General features: G+C 33.7%; 1 protein-coding gene across 6 annotated transcripts in view; it reads left to right on the top strand.

Moving 5' to 3' along the window:
• Window positions 1-3,188: 3,188 nt before the first annotated feature.
• The window catches only part of LOC143225831 (putative protein kinase C delta type homolog), an 80,177-nt gene continuing 65,762 nt past the window's right edge, over window positions 3,189-17,603 (top strand). For 4 of the 6 annotated variants that reach the window (XR_013014101.1, XM_076455906.1, XM_076455910.1 and 1 more), the window contains exon 1: window positions 3,189-3,328. The gene's annotated coding sequence lies outside the window, so the exon portion shown is untranslated. The remainder of the gene's footprint in view (window positions 3,329-17,603) is intronic. The other 2 variants (XM_076455911.1, XM_076455908.1) reach the window with 2 other exon arrangements.

Genomic DNA, 17,603 nt, shown 5'->3' with positions numbered 1-17,603 from the left:
AAAGCTCTATCTCAGAAATAATGGATATGATTAGCTTGGTAGAACTATATGTTGAAAACCTGTGTTTGTTTGTTTCAAAATGAATAACACGTTTACAAACCGAAGGAAGGTTTAAGTGTGAATTGTCTTTTATCTCCGTTATTACACAATTATTTATAGACAGTTTTGAAAGTGAAGCGTTAGAAAAAGCGGATAAAAAACTTAAGGTTTGTCGATGACACATTTTATGATTTGGCGACTCGGTAAGACGAACAAGTTAATTTTGCTAATTACTTTAACATTATTTTTAATTCTATAAGATTTAATTATGGCACTGAGATAAATGGTTGTTTATCTTTTTTGGATGTTTTAGTGAGTAAAAATAAGGATAGATTGGAAACTGTCATGTATCGTAATTCGATTCCCCACGGTGGATTCAGCAGATAGTCAAATGTGGCTTTGCTATAAGAAAAAAAAACACACACATTTATCGTAAACCTTTTTCTGCAATATTTTCCCACATCGAAAATCGTGTCATACTAAATCTAAAAAACAGCAAAAAACTGCTGTTTTTTAGTCTTGTGTGGAAAGGAAACTAAAATTATGTTGTAAACAATGAGTTAATATTAATTAAATTCATAACTGTAGAAGGAGGTTTTATTTCTGCTGTTCTTAACAGAGCTGTTAAGATGCTAAGAAACAGAAATAAAAATATTAAGTTAAACCCATTTGCTGAAAAAAAGTAAAAAAAGAGAAAAGGTTGGTACTATCATCTGTTCCAACCTTATGTCGTAAATAATGAAAATATTTAAAAACAAACAAATAATTTTCGATAAATAAAATTAGCCAAATTCGTAATACAGTTAAAGATAAAACTGACTTGATGGGAAAAAAAATTGGTATATATAAAATATCATCTGAATGTAGAATAGTTTACATGGGACGAACTAGATGAAATTTGAAATTCAGAACGAATGGACACAAAAGAAATATTAAAAGCTATAATATTACTATTTCGTCTTTAGCAGGACATATCAGTGAAACGAAAAATACACCTTAATGGGAAAAAAACTGTGACTTTAGCACAATCTGGAAATTTAATTATAAATATACATTAATCTACTGAGATAATTGAAAGTAAAAAAAGTAAATTTAAGTTGCTAAATAAAGATGATGGACCTGATGGAAGTAGTATCAATAAATGGCATGAATTTCTTTAATATGTAAATTTATGATCTGGTAATTGTATTTCGATGACACATTGATATACGTTGAAACATGTAGATTGTATGTTTCAGTTTCATCGAGTTGTTACTGATTTTAATCTTGTGTAGTAAGTTATTGGTATTTCATTGTAATTCTGAGACTGGAAACTGTCTTATTTTTAGATTGTGTATAAAATAATCAATGTTTTTAAAAGATAAATCACTTATAAATTCAAAGACTTTCAGACATCACACACTGTTGCAGTTAAATTTGTAATGAACATTTTATTAGTTCGGATTATGGAACTTTATGTACAATTAATTCAGTAACTAAAACTTTAAACAAGCTTACCTTTAGATATATAAAATTACGAAATAAAAGCTTACTGAAATCCTGACCTACCAAATTATTTTGAAGAAAGAATCTCATGTTTGCCAGTTTAGAAACAAGGCAGGAGTTTTATAGACTGTCATATCTGATATGTTATGCATTACATCACTGTAATTAGAAGCGTGATTTTACAGTATTATGGATGAGAAACATTTACATATAAGTTACAACCAAAACCGTGTGAATTCCAGCCCATATTAAAATAACGAAATGTTACCGTCGCGAAGGTCGACGTCCAAATTTTAGTTATAGTGTTATAAATACTAATATCAAAAAAACAACAACACACTTTATACAAGTGTAAGTTTAATTATAAATGTGTAAATTTTGAAGTTACTGTCTTCTAAACAAATTTCTGTTCATCAAATTTTACAGTACGGAAAGCTATCTTAGTATGAGTAATTATGTAAAGAGTTCTTTTCACACATCTCTCCTAACACTTCCATTCTTTTTATAAGTTCACTCACCATTCTGGCATTTACAACACGATGTATGAACGTTTTCTTTCATCATTAAAGATTGCATGTGTTAGAATCGCACTTTCTCTTATAGTATATGTTATACAAATGTACACTCATGTTTGTGGTTCTACATATATATATATGCATTTAATATTAGTATTACATTATAGGAAGCTCAAAAAATTTAAACTGTTAAGATTACTACCGTTTAGTGGGCCTGTGATAACCTTAAAAGTAATTAATGAGATGTAAAATCTAAATTCTTAATCTTCTAATTAGAAAGAACTTTCATCATGTTATATTTTTTCTCTCAGATGATTCATTTTTAAGGAGAAAACTTGGTGTTTTCTCTCTCTCTTTTTTTTTTTTTGAATAATACAAGTTCAACTGAATACAAAACCAGCCATTTCGAAAGTTAAAGTATGTTTGCTCTGAATTCATGTGGGCGCAGGTTATAATACATTTTATTTTATTTTTTATATGATAATAATGTTTAACTTAAATTATCCTATTTCTCAAGATATGAATTATGACCTTTATCACGGTCTTTAACTGAAATTTATAAGATGTTAATCATTTTCAGCGACTGTAGTTTCACTTCAAGATAGTAATAACTTCACTGTTCAACTATTGTGAATCCACTTTTACCCGACAAAAAATAAGACATGTCCAGTTATTATAACTCCATACTTACCAGTAAACAACCATATAACAGGTACAGGCATTAGACCTTAATAGTGAAGGAGTAAAATATGCTCACTTATTATAACTCCACACTCACTATTAGAAAGGTAAGATGCATCTACTTATTGTAACTACATACTTACTTGTAAACAGATAAATGAGATTGTGGAAGGATACCAACTGAAAACTATCACTATCACTATTATATAACTATAATTTATATAAATCACTAAAAATTCAAAGCGAATACAGATGTTTATTAAAATATGCAATCATTTTCCAGTACCACGCATTTTTCCTCGTACACCCTTCAGTGTAGCGACTTGGTTAACGATAAATAAATCTTAACACAAGCATGTGTGAGTTACTGGTAGCGTATAGCACGAGTCATATCTTTTGCATATGGGTTTTCCTGGGTTACTAAAGAAAAACAATCTTTGTCGCTTCCTGCGTTTTCACGCTCCGTAATTTACAGCTACCCTTTATAGATATAAAATGTACGGTGTCTTCTGGTTAGACTTAATGCGGCAAATAAAGACAGGCAGACCAGTATAACCCTAGTATAACACACAAGTTTAAAATACGCTTTGGATAAACTAGAATTAAAGGTACGTTTGCTATTTATGATTAATATATACTACAAATATTTTCACTTTTTATAACGAATCATTTTAGGGCAACTTTTACAGTTCTTTACTTTATGTTATATGCATGAATTTTTAAATATAAGAAAAACATTATAACAGTTGTTTAAAGCATCTTGTTAACTTCAATGTATATATCTATATATGTGTGTGTGTTGCTAAATGTTAAATTTAACTTTCAGTAAACCTTAATAGATTTAGATATTTTTGAAATGCTGTTATATCTTAGAAAGCTTTTGTTTAATAAATTCCGCAATAATAACTGTATGGTAATTGTTACAAACACACAAAAACTGTAGTACTTACTTTAAACAGCAGAGGTGAGTAACTAACCGATCCCAGAAAGTTTCAGTGTAGGCACAATGAGTAAATGTTTCAAAATACACATGTGATGGACGACAATCGTTACCTGAATTCTGAAAACATAGTAGCAAAGCAGGTAGTGAGTTGGATTTCCTATGCTACGTGCGTTGCGTAGTTATGTTTTTTTATATATATGAAACGTATCTTTTTACCAGTCAGATACTGAAGGACCTTAGTTAACCTCGCAGAAATTACCCTAAGAGAGCAAGTGAACTTAGTTGTTTTTATCTTTATAAATAAAGAGATAATTATACTAATGTTATTAACTCAATGGATATTACACTAAAAATTAAAAATATGTATAAAAATGAGACATTTTGTGTAAGTTTTAAAATTTAGATCCTCAAACATATTTAGTAAACAAACCAATCCTCTTTATAACATAGATTGTAACAAAGCACTACTATAGTTCATTCGTGAAAGTTGAATTTATAGCTCAGTGTTTAAAGGCTATTCGAAATTAATAGGCTCAACATTATTTGATAAAAAATTACGTAAACTACAAAAGTTGTTTTTGAAACGCTGTTTGATTCATATATATGTATACAATACAGGTTTAAATCCGAAATTTGGCGAGGTATTGGAAACTAACAGACAGAACATTTGAGATAACAATCACATAACATCACAAAAATTGCACTAAGGAAGAATCTCGTGACTTAAGAGAAGGTCCAGCATGGCCAGGTGGTTAAGGCACTCGACTTGTAATTCGAGGGTCGCGGTTTCGAATCCCCGTCACACCTAACATGCTCACACTTTCAGCCGTGGGGGCATTATAACGTGATGGTCAATCCAATTATTCGTTGGTAGAAAAGTAGTCCAAGAGTTGGCGGTGGATTGATGACTAGCTGCCTTCCCTCTAATCTTGTATTGCTAAATTAGGGAAGGCTAGCACAGATAGCCCTCGTGTAGCTTTGCGCGAAATTCAAAAACAAACAGACTTAAGAGAAACAGAAATATTTGTGAAAAACCATTTCTCCAAACCTGTTATTTGGAATTTGATATAAACAAAGGAATGTGAAAAAAAACCCATAGTGAATGGCTGGTTCTATTTTTCATGTAATGCAAGCTTAGGCGTTTATATTTGATTTTGACTTAATGAATATAAAATATCAACATTTCTATACTAGGCCAAATAAGGACATCTGATAGGCTATTAGTGTTAATAAATAAATATATATATATATATATGTACACACACACACAAATGCACGCAATCAAAATCGATATATTATTTCATAGATATACTAATCTAAACCAAAGCACACATACATTTAAGGTTTCACCACAAACTGCCCCAGAATGAGTTTTTGTCAATAAATGTCGAACGGGATACACAGATTTATCTTATTTCGTTCGTGTAGATGAAATTTGCGTCTTGTGACATTGTTTCAAGTAAAAGGTAAGAAATCACTTCAAGTTAAACATGCATAAATAAAACTGCTATTCTGGAATAGTGTTTGAAATATACATTAACTAATAACATGACGTAGCTTAATACTAAACGCTATCTTGTGACAGTGTTACAAAAACTTACTGCTGGGAAGACTCTTTCTTTTGTGTGAATATTGAATGGAAGCGGAAAGTGTTGAGTTACATGGTGTTTAGCACTATTAATGTTATGATAGCGTGTTTTCAAGTGATACAGCTTTTTCAGTGCTACTTATTGGAGACTGTAAATATCTGAGTTGTAATGGTCTGTTGTTGTTGTGACTGTGGACAGTGACAGGAAATGGGATAATAACACGTCCGGAATGTAACTGGCATAGATGCCTGAAACTTATTGCTTTTGATAATGATTCTTGAAATTCCAAATTTCCTGTTTTGTTACATGTGTATTCAGGTCAGAGGAATTTCCAGACAACGTCAGTAAAGTCTGGTCACTTTTATGTTGTTCTGAACAGTATGAAATTCTATATCCCACGGAAATCAATTCTCAGTCCAGCATAAAAATGGAAAACAGTTTTTCTTTTGCTTGTTCTTTCTTTTCATATTTATATTTGAAACCAACAAAAATATAGTGAGAACTTTTAAGCCACTATAACTGTATGCTATATCGGAATCCAGAATATCTGAAAGCAACACAGACCTGTTATTAATCTATTTTTTGTGACCAAAGTTCTCTTGTTCCTTTAAGAAATTAGATGATGACTACATGCACTCTGTCATTTATCAAGTTAATTGGCTACCTCGTTCCTTACCGGAATCGGTCCATCAAACCAAGAATGATAATATACCATAACACGCCAAATCGAGAACTTTTCCAGCCTTTCTGGCGTGTTAAAATAATTAGGTATATGTGGTCAACAGTCATTACAGTAATGGACTTTTACTATAGTAATTGTCCGGCTTTAAGTTCAATAACGTAACATTTAATACAGTAATGAGCAACATTGTGCTGAAGATTCATTAAAATAACCACATTTATGTGTTATAACAAGTGCTGATCGAAATGCAAATGCAGAGTGCGCTTTAAAGTTATTTCGGGAAGTGTTGAATAAAGTGTTATTCAACCTTTAGAAGCATGGAGAAATTCCAGCCTTTCGCAAATCCCCAATTGTTTATTCACGCAACACAAATTGTATGCGAGGATTAAAGTGAAGTGAAAACACGAGGTGGGCGGGGAACTGTAGATCCATTCAAGTGTAATCCAGTGTGATACTCCTTTAGAGGGTGAGGTTTGGTTTGTTTTGAATTTCGCTGAAAGCTACTCGAGGGCTATTTGCGTTAGCCGTCCCTAATTTAGCAGTGTAAGACTAGAGGGAAGGCAGCTAGTCATCACCACCCATCGCCAACTCTCGGGGTACTCTTTTACCAACGAATAGTAGGATTGATAGTCACATTATAACGCTCTTATGGCTAAAAGGATGAGCATGTTTGGTGTGACGGAGATTCGAGCCCACGACCCTCGGATTACGAGTCGAGTGCCTTAACCACCTGGCCATGCCGGGCCGGAGGAAGAGGTATAATTGTGACACACATACAGTGTAGGAAGCGTGGTCGTGTTGTGTTTCTTACCTATGCTAATGTGGCTTAATGTTTACATTCAACTGTTACGTTTCCTTGTGTTAACGTGGCGTAGTTTTAGCATGCAACTTATAGTTTATTTTTTACAACTGATGTATGGTACTCCATCACACAATAGTCTTACTTCCAGGTTATATGTGTATTGTGTTACGTAACTTATTTTTAATAATCATTGATTTGTTTTCTGTTTTTCTACAAAGAATGTTTCAACTCTGCAATTACAGACTTCAAGTTGTACCGTTCACTTTCGGTAGTGTTCATATTTGCGTCATATTATAACACATAGTATAAAGAAGTGGCAAAAAAAATTGGATGAATTATATTGTATGTGAAAGAATTAGTGAATCCAAACAGTAATAACTGGGAGTGAATTCAGTATTTTTGTGTGATATATGTAACTAAGAAACCTGTAATCACAGGCATTTTTAAACATATACTTTTACGTGTAAAATAAACGATAAGTGAAAAAGAGTCCCCACAACCAAAGCTCGAACACAAGACCTCTGACTGACAGTTCCATCGCTTCACCACTGAACTATCTGTTTCACTAAAAGTATATTTTGAACAATTTCCTTTCACTGACCCCGAACTGTATTTAAAACAAACATAGGTCAGTGATTCAGGCAGTGGTAATCCAACCCACTAGTTTTGTGAATATTCTTATAGTAAGAAACTTCATAAGTGATCAGTAATGAAGATAGCTTGTATTATTGTATATTCCAGGGTCCTGGGTTCAAGTCACGATCCTAGAGTCTCTCTTCACGTGTAGGCTTTTTTCTGTACAAGTTTATATTAACGATTGCCCCTGGATATGAATGGAAATCGAACAAATATATTTACTTAATTACAATATGTTAAAGTTATAAGGTAGAAATTATTTTTTCTGGGTAACTCAGGTTTTTCTCTTACAATTTTAGGTAACTTGAATTATTGGAACTAGTTATGAACAGTCAAAACCCTTTTACAAGCGTATGAAGTTTGCAACATTAAACTCTATACGTCATAAGCCTTACCTTTACGTTAGCGACACTTATGGCTTGTTTCATAAATAAATTGAACGGAAGATATGAGTAATAATTTTATTTTTACCCAGTATATGCTCTTATTGACTAAAATCTAATCAGGCTCCTTTTTCTTCTTTTTTCTTACTAAATGATTAGCAAGAAAGTGAATCAGCAGTCACGTTATACCACACTGAGCAAGCTGATTTGACAATTTAAAAGCAGAAAATCCTGAGGGCCCGGATCACATTACGTCATTTTCTAATGACGTCACGAATAGACCTTGAGATCGCGCGCTGGTCGAATGCTGAACAAACTGTGTTGTGCATAATATAAAGGAAGAAGAGGTGTAAGAAAGCCTGATCTTCCCTTATCTAAAAGACCAAAAATCCGAAAAGGAGCAAAAGCGAACGTATAATATAAAAAATTGGCAAAAAATTATTATGTGAACTTGATCGATACCACATACAGGATGGAAATAAACCTAAGTACCTTTCTCTCGTTAATATGTGTTGTAGAAATAAGAATGCAATCAGGCCACCGACTCCAAGACCCAAGTTAGTTTAACATTGATATTTTGGCACATTAAAAATAATAAAATAAAATAAACTATCTCTATGACAATTACCATTAAGTAAAGAACTAATACATACATGGATATTCGTCCTGAAAGTACTACATACTCTGACCTGCGTGTAAATTAAACACCAACATCCTACAGAATATAATTTGATAGCGCTGACAGAAAGCAGAAGTCCACTGAATCTGACCCTCCTTAGTCATTAACACCAAAAACCCGGGGAAGAGAGAAGCGAAGCATAATATAAAGTTTTTAGCTGCTGATTTTGCAGTACCCGGAAAACATTCAAGGCACAACCATGGCAACGTACCGTTTTTGCAACAACAAAATATAGCGGCTACTGAGCGTTAAACTCAGCTGAAGCAGTTGTTTCTAGTTAAACTAGGACCAATAGACAAACATTGCCTAACCTATACACTGATTTGCAAAAAAAAAAAAAAAGAAGTCAGTCATGAAGAACATACAGACCCGATTAATAGAGATAGGGAAATGATTTAGAACTTTGTGTTAGAAATATTGTCCAATTGGTCTTTGGTAAGAAAAAAACATAAATGTTGAAATGCTAGTATTACCTCCTTTCACGAATCCTAGTCATTGACTTGAGCAACAAATGAAAATTCCCAAAGCTGCACTGACAAGCGTTACCCTTCATATAGAGGCTAAGGTAGAATAGTTAATTTACTGGTATCACCAATGACCTTCTGGTTGTATACTAAACTTGTGATTCTCTAGTTTTCTCTTTTCATCATACGGTACTTTACTATTCAACACTCTCATTCATTTGGAATTCTAATGGAGACATTTCACGACAGCTATTTCTCACGTATTAGCAAATTTTATCTGAGCTTCATATGTGAGCCTCATCATTTAGCTTTACCTCTGCATGGCCTGGCAAATGTATCCGTTTAGTGGTTTGACCACAGTCACCCTGTTTTCTGTCATTCGTCTGGAGCCACTTTGAGCTTTATATAAGAGAGCCTTAAAGTTATTTGTAAATATATGTTGGTGATACTATCTATTCACTATTCATTGCTTTCATCAATCAAAGAAAAGTTTGTTTTATATGGCTTCCAGCTCCACACTTTTGCTGCTTGTAAGAAGCTTGAATGCTGTTGCTGCATGAGACAGTTAATGCTCAATCGAGTGTTTTTCTGTCTGGATTTAGGAACTCTCTGTGCCTTTCATACACTATAACTAGAAACCATCTGTGCGTTTCACAAAAGGTGACCGTTTACTGTGGTCTTCACAGGGGCGTTGACGGTTTTTTCTGCTTTACTCTGCCCTAACATGAATAATTATATTGAAATTTGTTTTGTTAATAGTATCCATGTATAAAGGTTTTCAATATATTGGTCATGTGTAGCCCAGTGATTAGCGTGCTGGACTGTGAAGCTGAGGTTACATAATTTGCATTGCTAGCAAACAAAAATCACGATGTGATTTTTGACGCCATGATGGTCAAGTCTCATTATTCCATCTTATGAAAGTTAGAGTTGGCAGTACTTATTGTAGCATATATGTCTTCCATCTAGTCCAAGACATCAAAACTTGAACTGGGTAACGTAGATAGATTCCGGGTAGTAATGCACAAACGGAACGAACCCTTCCAACAGTTAAGTATCTAATATTTATAGTATATTGCAGATTTGCAGGTCAGTTGAGTATAGAAAGCATGTCTACGCCATATAAAGACAAGAGCAAAAATCATGGTTTATCATACTTTTAAATTATAACAAAAATTACTTGTGTGACATTCATTAATCCTGGATTCTCTGTTTCAACATTTGTGTCATTATACTTTTACAAGGGAAATAAACCACCAGCTCATACTAATTTTAACATGTTTCTGTTTCACGCGTCAATTTGAATGTGAATCACAAGAAGCGTTGAAACAGAGACTGGCTGACGAATATAAACCTTTACAGCGATTGCTGTTATGGTATGAAAACTTTTTTGTTTCTAATGTAGATTATGATTAATGTGAATTTACAGTCTTTTACATCCAATTTACTTATTGCATTCAAAGTACTGCTCGGGAATTTAAAGAATCGTCCAGAGTATACCTGAAGAAAGATGTATTCTACTGTAATTATGGATAAACGAAATGAAACAATTTTTTGTCCTCTCATATCTTCAGTAGTTTTTCTTTCCATCTGTGTGAATAATTGCCTCATCTGTGAGTTTAACCTTTGATATTTTGAGGTATTTAAATCACGTTTATGTAAGCAAACGGACACGATCGATTACACATATCTTGCCTGTACTCTTTGTGTTGCTACATGCCAACCACAGAGTATAATTTTCTGTCTATGCCTTTTTTAAGTTCGCAGTAAAGAAAGCCCTGTTTCTATTTTTTCTTTATATTTTAAATTTTGATGTAGTTGCCGTGTTTATCACTGAGCTATTACTTTAAAAAAATTAGACGTATAAGTAACATAACACTCAGACTGCCTCTGAGTTGCAGCCAGTGTTTAGTATCAGATCAAAATAACAGAAGTTCATGGTTTATCAGTTTGAAATAACTCAATAATAAACAAGTTTCAGCTTTTACTTCTGGTTAACATAGTTGGAATTATGTTTTTGAATTTTAACTTTAAAGATGAAAAATATATCAGAACTATATTTCACAAATTAAATTCTCCTTTAGCTCAATCAAAACCGTGAGTTCTGGGATCTCAAAAAGAAACGGAGGTTTAAATATCTTTGTTTTTGATAAAAAAAAAAAAAAACACAAATAGAAATTAGTTAAATACTTCAATTTAATTTTGAGACAATTGCAGCTTTTGATATTTTTACGAAATTTTTTATCTAAACGGCACTTTATGCACAAAAGACTAGGTTAGAAACCCGTACTGGCCAGAATGAAGTCAGCCATCCTACAGTACTCACCGCCATAAAAGTTTTGTTTGGCTCTTTGTATAGAACGTGTGGTGTGTGTTTAGTGGTATCACTTCTCGTAACCCATACCCTTCAGTCCTCATTCTGACACGTTAACCACTAGACAAGAGATGGCAAACCTTTTTGAGAGTATGTGCCCAAATTGGGGATAATATTCTAAAACATTCTCTCGCGTGCCCATGGTAATATTTAGCAGCAGATTATCATTTATTATTATCCTGAATTATTTGAAATGGAACATATTTATGAGTTACATGTTATTAATAACTATAGTACTTTACAATAAATATAATTAATGAATTAGTAACAATAATAATGGAGTTTGTTTAAGGAAAAGAAGGAGTCTTCTTGCTTTTACGTTTATTCATTGTTTTATTATTTTTTTGTGAAATGATAAACTTTGGTTCATATTATGTGACATAAAAAAGGAAAAGGAAAATTAGCATATTTTACTCTTAGTGATACTTTTGCTGCTACACCAAAAATGACAGATGTTTTATATCAGGCTTGTATTTGGTTGTTTTGAGAGCTATGAATGCAGCACTAGTTTCATCAGCAAGTCTATTCCTATAATTACACTTTACCAAGTTCATCACTGAAATATTTGATATGAAACAGTTGATGGATCTGTTTCTTGATTAATGTTGTCATCAAAAATATTATATTAGTAAGACAATAAAAACTAAAATGACAGATCTCATTGAATTTGTCGGTAAAATGTTTCTGGTACAGCCCGGCATGGTCAGGTGGTTAAGACACTCAACTTGTAATCTGAGGGTCGCAGGTTCGAATCATCGTCATACCAAACATGCTCTACCTTTTAGCTGTGAGGGCATTTTAATGTGATGGTCAATCCCACTACTTGTTGCTAAAAGAGTAGCTCAAGAGTTAGTGATGGGTGGTGATGGCTAGCTGCCTTCTCTCTAGTCTTACACTGCTAAATTAAGGACGGCTAACTCAGATAGTCCTCGAGTCTCTTTGTGCGAAATTCAAAACAAATCATAAATCGTTTCTGGTATATTCAGACTGAAGGTTGATACATTATATTTCAATATCCGTCTCTTTGAAACTACATTTTTTTCTGTTCGACACTTTATGATCAGATACATCTAATATTCGTCCACGTGACGTTTGTCAAAAGAAACCCATATTAATTTACTTTCTGTGTTTGTGAATTTGTTTGTCAGCGAACTTCTTTCACAGTTTTGGATCTAGCAAGCGTACTTACAACAACAATAACGTAACGAAGGGGAATGAAATATAACCAGAGACGGTCAGAAACGTAGGGACTGAAATATAACCAGAGACGGTCAGAAACGTGGGGAACGAAATATAACCAGAGACTGTCAGAAACGTGGGGAACGAAATATAACCAGAGACGGTCAGAAACGTCCGTTTTTCTTCACCCCACTGCATGGTTGAGAGTTAAATAGTACCGGATGTGATATTGCATTTGTTGTTTCGGGATTCTACGATAAGTCGGGAAGAGCCGTAAAGAAAAGGTAGAAAGGAGAGTGTTGTTGGATGATTCGAGACTAAACGAACCAAGACGTGGCTGGTATTTCCGTTTGTCTGTCATATGTCTGTCACTAGCGCTTAGGAACAGACGTAACCGGGGGTGCTCAGAAAATTTCTTTCTCTTCACCCCGTCGAGACAATTGGTAAATCTCACTACTCGGAGAACAAAAAAACAAAATCCAATTCAATTAACTTGAATATGAAACATTGCTGGAAAACAAGCATCCACAGAAAAACCGAAACAGACACCGATGAAGGACTTAGGGTCCTTTAGGGCGGCGGAGGATCCGTAGATCCTATGCTAAGATTTTGATGTGGAGGAAACGGGAGAACCCCAATAAAACTGACTTTCACTCCCCGGGCTTTGATTATTCCCTGGAGTGCCTGAGCTGTACAACTGAAGTGGTGGTTAGGGTTCCTTACCCTGTAAAAGGATAGAAAAAATATGATTATAACCCTAGGCATTACATAAGTAGTAAGGAGACTAGTGAGTGCACCATGTGTCTGGTGTTTCCGTTATCGTTGGGAATTGTCTTGTTAGTGTGTTTTTTGTTTTAGCATTATGATGGTATTTTCAGCTAACTTTTGTATTATCTCACTAACTTCAGGTAGAATATTGAGGAAGGCTAAGTAGCCTGATGGGGTATACCTCGGTAGCCGGTATTTTATGCGTATTGCCTGGTATTGTACATTCTCCAATTGTTTCCTGAGGTGACTGGACATAGTGCATGTGATCATGCATCCATATTCCGTAAGTGGTCTGATAAACGCTTTATAAATGGTTATGATGGTATCTGGGGAGTATCCTTTATGATATGTCTGTGTGAAATATAATTGCTTGAGTCTTATTAGGGTTAAGGGCAACGCGCCGCCTGTTACACCACGCCATTATGTACTCCAGCGAAATTTGAACTTGTATAGTCGCAAGTAGGAGATCACTCGATGTGTTCCAAACTGCTACATCGTCTGCATATTGCGACACATGAGTATACCGGAGTTCTGATTATTGTGTCGGAAATCTTAAGTTGGTGTAATTTAAACAACAATTCATTATGCCAGACACTGTCAAAAATTTTCTTAACATCGAGAAATGTAGCGACTGTTTTGTGTTTACCGTTGAATTCTTGAAATATGGTTTCAGTTAGTCATACGAGATGATCGCTCGTCTGTCTTTGGCGTCTCGCAGCATTTTGGATTTCACGTATCATATTATTTTTATGTGTTTACTTGTGGAATTGAGGAGGCTTAGTGGTTTGTAGTTTGCTGGGTCTCGTGTGTTAGTGAAAGATTTTGAACAAACAATAATAATTGCACTTTTCCAATGTCTTGAGAAATAGCCTGTTTTGAGAGATAAATTGTATAATATCGTAAGATATTCAATGCACTATTTGCAACTTTACTTCCGCGATTGAAATCGGTTTTGCAATGTCATTTGCTGATGACTGAAAGTGTGGCGTAAAAATATTATCTTTGTTTGCAATGAAATCGTTAACCAAGGTGAAGTGGCATTGATCAAATGAAGGTAGATCCAGGATCTCAAAGATTAATAATAAATACTGAGCAAACAGGTCCGCTTCGTTCGCATCGGTGGTGACTGTGGTGTAATTAGAAGTGTTTTAATAAGACGATTTCGTATATTAATAATTTGACATCTTAGTCGTTTCAGAGTCGCCAAACCGAAATCTTGTATTGGAATTTATGTTTCTGTCCCTCTTTAGGATCCTGGGGCACCATATTTTAAAAAGTGTTCATACTGTTATTCACACATTAGTAGTACCAAATGTGACACACGTGCTCACATACCACAAGAGAGTGTTCTAAGGGTGTGTTTGCTTTCGGGTTTTGACACCCTTTGGTTATAGCCATAAAAGTAATAAGGGATAATGGAGGATCTTCTTTACTGACATATTGGAACGTCTGTGAATCAGAGGTGGCTTTTAAACTGTAAATTGAAATTGGGAATTTGGTTCGTCAGCTTTACATTACACATATACAAACATCTGTAAAGCTGACGAATCTAATCTCAAAGTTACACGGGGCCCTAGTATTATTATGTATGAAGTAACGTTTGTGCATCATTATGCATAAAGTAATGTTTTTGTATCAATATGCATAAAGTAACTTTTATATACATATTCATACTGGAACATGTTTTTACGTAATAACACTTCCAGATGTCTCAGTACAATATATCTTTTGTTTTTAGAAAGTTTTACTTTCTGTTCATCACTAATTATGGCATAAATAAAATAAAACATTTCCTATTTGATTTAAAATTTAGTTCAACCTGTGTTCTTTATACTCTATATATGCACAACCGATCTGGGGGGGGGATGTAATTCGCAGGGCCCTAAATGATACAAACACATTAATTTATGCATAATAATACACACACATGTTTCTTTACGTCTGATGATAGTTCAGTGCTTGATTCCCAAAGAAAAAAGTGCAGGAACATATTATATAATATCAACAACAGTTGAAACTTAACTGAGAATAACGTACTAGTGTGTTTTTAGTTAATGAAACTAGTAAGTAAGAAGACGAAGTATTTACATAATGAGGCAAAAAATAGAAACTAAAACAAAAGAGATGTTTAAAAATTAGTGACACTGGAACTACTTTTCAATATTTTATCCGCTGTTAGTACAGCGTATCGCAACACTCATTAATAATTGTTTGAACATAGTATAGTGTATGTTCGTCCAACGACGGCGTCAGTGATAATAATAATAACGTGATGTACTTTAGCTTAACACACACACACAAAGCATGTTGAGTAAGGATTTGTCTTCTGCTATATTCATGGTATGTATTACTTCATTTAAAGTGATTAAAGTCCCATTAGGTTCGATTCCCCGTGGTGGTCAGAGCGCAGATAGCTTATTGGATAGTCTTGTTATATTGTGCCGAAACAAAAATAACAGGGTTGTTTATTTATTCATCTGCCATTTTTATGCCCGGTGTTTATAGTACATTAAGGGGAATAAATGGAGTCACATCTATAAAAAATGTCGCACGCGCGTGCACACACACCTTCACAATAAATCGATAAAATGTTTCATTCCTCTTTGTATTCAGACACTGTGAACTTGCTGTTGCAACACTATAGGACGAGACAGCACCGATATTCTTTGATACATTTTCGCATGTGTGTATGGACAAATTTGAACATAGTTTAGTGTAAAAGGATTTTGATTTATAATAAGAAAGGTTCCAAAAATTACGGAACTCCTGTGCATTCCGTTAAGCTGGTTGATACACTTTATGTCCAATGACACTTTACTTCTAGTCATATACAGAAACACACTTTGCTTTATATACGATATATACACATCACTTTATGTTTGGTAAGATATACACAGTATTTTAAGTCTGATGGTACATACACATTACTTTATATCTGATAATATATATATGTTACTTTATGTCCGATGACACACGACACTGTTTCTAATCACATACAAATACACACATCACTTTATGTCTAATGGTACACACTCTTTACTTCATGCCTGATGATACAAATATTACTAAATGCCGGATGACGCACATATGTTGCTTTATGTGTGATGATACAAATACACTACTTTATATGTGAATACATATCCTCTTGAGAAATTAAATCTGGGATGTATTCACCGTTCATTAGTATTAATTTACATCATAATAATAGACAATAAAGTCTATTATTAGAATGTTTAAAGGTTTAACATTCTTCATATGCGTTTGCAAGTTTCGAACTGATAAAATTAGTTCGCACTGATACTGTCAAAATGAATGAAATTCGATTCCGCAGCTGGTGTTCACTATCTGAAACCTGATGTTTGTAATATACATTTAAAGAGATGCAATTCTTTGCTCGGCCAATAGGTTGGGAACGTTTCAACAGAAGTTTAACGTGAAGTAATTTGAAACCTCAATATAAATAAATGAGTTGCAGCAAATTGTTGTTGACTTCCAAAATTTGTAGTGCGCACTGGAGGGATTTACACATTTGGAAAAAAAAAATGTTTAGAAAAAACGAACCTTGAACTCCTGCTATATTTAACTTTATTTTAACCAACGCTCCACCTTTGCGGCTTCCTCAGGGTCTTCTTCAGGGTCAATACACACAACTGTTCGATATTAGAACAGACGTTAAATTATAAAGCTTCCTGTAATGTTCCATTTCTCGAGTCTTCCGTAATGTGTGTCTAATAATGTATAAACTATTATAATTGTTTCATTATTGTTCTAATATTATAGTATAGGTATAGTACGAATTATACAGCCATACTAACATATTACACATATAACTATTTTATGAGATCTAAAAATAAAGATAACTACAATATTTTTTTAATGATAACTAGTTAAAAACATATGTAGACGAAAAATGGAAACTGCTAAGAATAAATGAGTGGGAAGAATACAAAGTTCATAAGCAGTGGCAAAAACACATTGGAATACTTTGTGATACTCCAGAGTACGCAAGTGTTAAACTGAAAGTAATGGTGTGATATGTATTGGTATGATGTGTTTCTTTTTGAATGTTCAACCCATTGTTTACGCTCATTTTTTAATGAGCATGACTTCTATGTATTTTATCTCTTTAAACTCTTTAATTGCTTGTAAGGTAGAAACATTAAATTGGTTTTCTCTGTTTTGGGTAACGTGTTTGTATAGGAAGTGTTTTGGTGGAATGGCTTTGTGTTGGTCATACGTATATAAAGCGCTGTTGTGTTCTGAGATACGCGTTTGCAAAGGTCTTCTGTTTTTTTTATATATGTATCTTCATATATACTACAAATCATTTGATACACTATATTTTTGATGTGATACATTTATCCTGCTCTATTTTTTCTGGTGT

This window comes from Tachypleus tridentatus, chromosome 9, assembly GCF_004210375.1.
Source record: "Tachypleus tridentatus isolate NWPU-2018 chromosome 9, ASM421037v1, whole genome shotgun sequence".
NCBI lineage: Eukaryota > Metazoa > Arthropoda > Merostomata > Xiphosura > Limulidae > Tachypleus > Tachypleus tridentatus.
The sequence above is the reverse complement of the archived record's forward strand: the minus strand, read 5'-3'. Positions and strand labels throughout refer to the sequence as shown.